At 45.1% G+C, this 2,338-nt stretch overlaps 1 pseudogene across 1 annotated transcript; it reads right to left on the bottom strand.

The window, feature by feature from the left end:
* Positions 1-1,016: 1,016 nt before the first annotated feature.
* LOC309843739 (NFU1 iron-sulfur cluster scaffold homolog, mitochondrial pseudogene) lies at positions 1,017-1,934 on the bottom strand (annotated as a pseudogene). The gene has a single exon. The product of its transcript is annotated as an NFU1 iron-sulfur cluster scaffold homolog, mitochondrial pseudogene (transcript).
* Positions 1,935-2,338: the final 404 nt, after the last annotated feature.

Genomic DNA, 2,338 nt, shown 5'->3' with positions numbered 1-2,338 from the left:
TTTCCCCAGCTCCAGAGGAAGAGGGGCATCCTCTGCTTCTCTGGGTGGGGATCCTCTGACCCCTGAGCAGGCCCTGGAGGATTTCTAGTCTACTTCTGGAGTGCATCAGCACTGAGTAGGTCAATCACTGCCCACACACAAACACAGACAATGTGCTAAGGAAGCACCAGAGGTGATCCTGTGCAAATGGCCTGCAGCCAGCAGGGTTGGCAGCTTCAGTGCTCTCTAGTGGGCCCCCTTTCCCTGGATGGGAATCCTCTTGGAATCTCTGTCCTCAGAGTTCCTTCCTGCTTATTTCAGTGGCTTAGAAGGCTCCACCCCAGCCTCCCTCCTTTTGCACACATCACTGGTCTCCAAGAAGCATGGGCTACTGCTCCCACACTGCCTGTGCAAGGATGGTTTAAGGCACTCATTCCCTCCAAGGCCCAGCCATTCTGACTCTGTCACATACATGGTGGCCACAGCTGCCTGGCTGGGCCAGAAGTCCCAAGACAGCTCTCCTTTCCCAGAATCAGGGTTCATATTCCTGGCCAGAGAAAGAAGTCCCATATGACCTCTGCTAGAGGTGAATTCCTGGGCTGTGTGGCCCTCAGGTGCCTGAGAACATGGGGGTATCCTGAAGGTCCCCTGGAAAGAAGAGTGATGGGTACCCTGTCTGGGAGAACAGTGAGCAGCACCCATCCCAGGCCACAGGTGCTCCCATCACCTAGAAGTGCTCATACTCAGACTCACCCTCAGAAACTCTGGCAGTTTTTCATAGACGTATTTTCAGGAGAGTTCAGCACAGTGGTAGTGGAGACAGCAGGGAATGGAACAATGCTAATGCCTATGGAGGTGGATGGTGGCTCAGTCAGATAAGCTGTTGACTCTTGATTTTGGCTCAGGATGTGAGCTCATGATGTGGGATCAAGCCCCGCATAGGGTCTGTGTTCAGTATAGTGTGGGCTCACTATTTTCTCTCCCACCTCTTGCCTCTCCCACCACTCTCGTGCCATGCGCTCTCTCTCCAAAATAAATTTTTTTTTTTTTTTTTCTGGAAAAAGGGCACATTTTATTAATCCTCAAGTTCCTTAGCAGATTAATAATAAAAGCTTCGTATAATTATCAATAAGTCCAACTGCTGGGCCCAAAGAAAATGCTAATTATTTTAAGGTGAGTTAGCTTCTTTTTCATCTGATTCATCATCCATAACCTGTTCTACACCCTCTACTTCCGGAATATAAAACTGCAGCATGTTCTGAATTCCATTTTTAAGAGTAATGATTGAACTGGGGCAGCTGGTACAAGAACCTTGGAGTTTGAGCTGTACGATGCCATCTTCAAAGCCTTTATAGATCACATCTCCTCCGTCTTCCTGCACAGTTGGCCGTATTCTAGTATCTAACAATTCCTTAATCATTGCCACAACTTCATCATCTTCTTCAGATCCTGCTTCTCCTGAAGATGTTTCCTCAGTAACTAAGGGTAAGCCAGAAGCAAAGAAATCCATGATTGTTGCATAAATATCTGGTTTCAGTAAATTCCAGTCTAACTCTTCACTTTCCTTTGTGACAGTGATGAAATCTGGTCCAAAAAAGACACTTTTTACTCCTTCAATTCTAAATAACTGCCTAGCCAAAGGGGAGCGAAATGCAGCAGCTGGTGTGGGAAAATCCATGGTCCTTGTCTCAAGAACTGGTTTTCCTGGGATAAACTTTAAACTGTTGGGATTTGGAGTATCTTGTGTTTGAATAAACATGTGTCTCACTGTGTTACATAAGGTTGCAGGCATTGGGAAAAGTGGTTTATGTACAAACTGATGCAGAAGCTGTTTCTTAATGGTGTATGGATTCATCATAGGACAGAATCGCCTACGCAGCCCCGCAGCAGCAACCGCCGCTCCCCAGCGTAGCCGGGCCGCAGCTGCCATCTTTGTCCGAGTGCGCAGCCCTCTCCAAAATAAATTTTTAAAAATCTTTATAAAAATGGAATCATACAGAATCCAAAATCACAACATTGGTTTCACTATTATAAATATTTTCAGTATAAAGTCCAGTAGTGTTAAGTATATTTACACTGCTGTGAAGCATATCTTGAGAACACTTCAGGTTATGAATCTGAAATTCTGTATCCATTATTATTTTTTTCATGTAGAAAGCATATGTATGTATGTATGTATGTATGTATGTTTAGTTAGCCAACATACAGTACATAATTGGCTTTTGATGTAGTGTTCAACGATTCATCAGTTGCATATAAAACCCAGTGCTCATCACAACACATGCCCTCCTTAGTACCCATCACCTGGCTACCCCATCACCCCAACTCCCACACTTCTGTAAACCTCAATTTGATGCCT

This window comes from Mustela nivalis (assembly GCF_964662115.1).
Source record: "Mustela nivalis genome assembly, chromosome: 11".
NCBI lineage: Eukaryota > Metazoa > Chordata > Mammalia > Carnivora > Mustelidae > Mustela > Mustela nivalis.
Note: the sequence above shows the minus strand (reverse complement) of the source record. Positions and strands in the feature narration are given on the sequence as shown.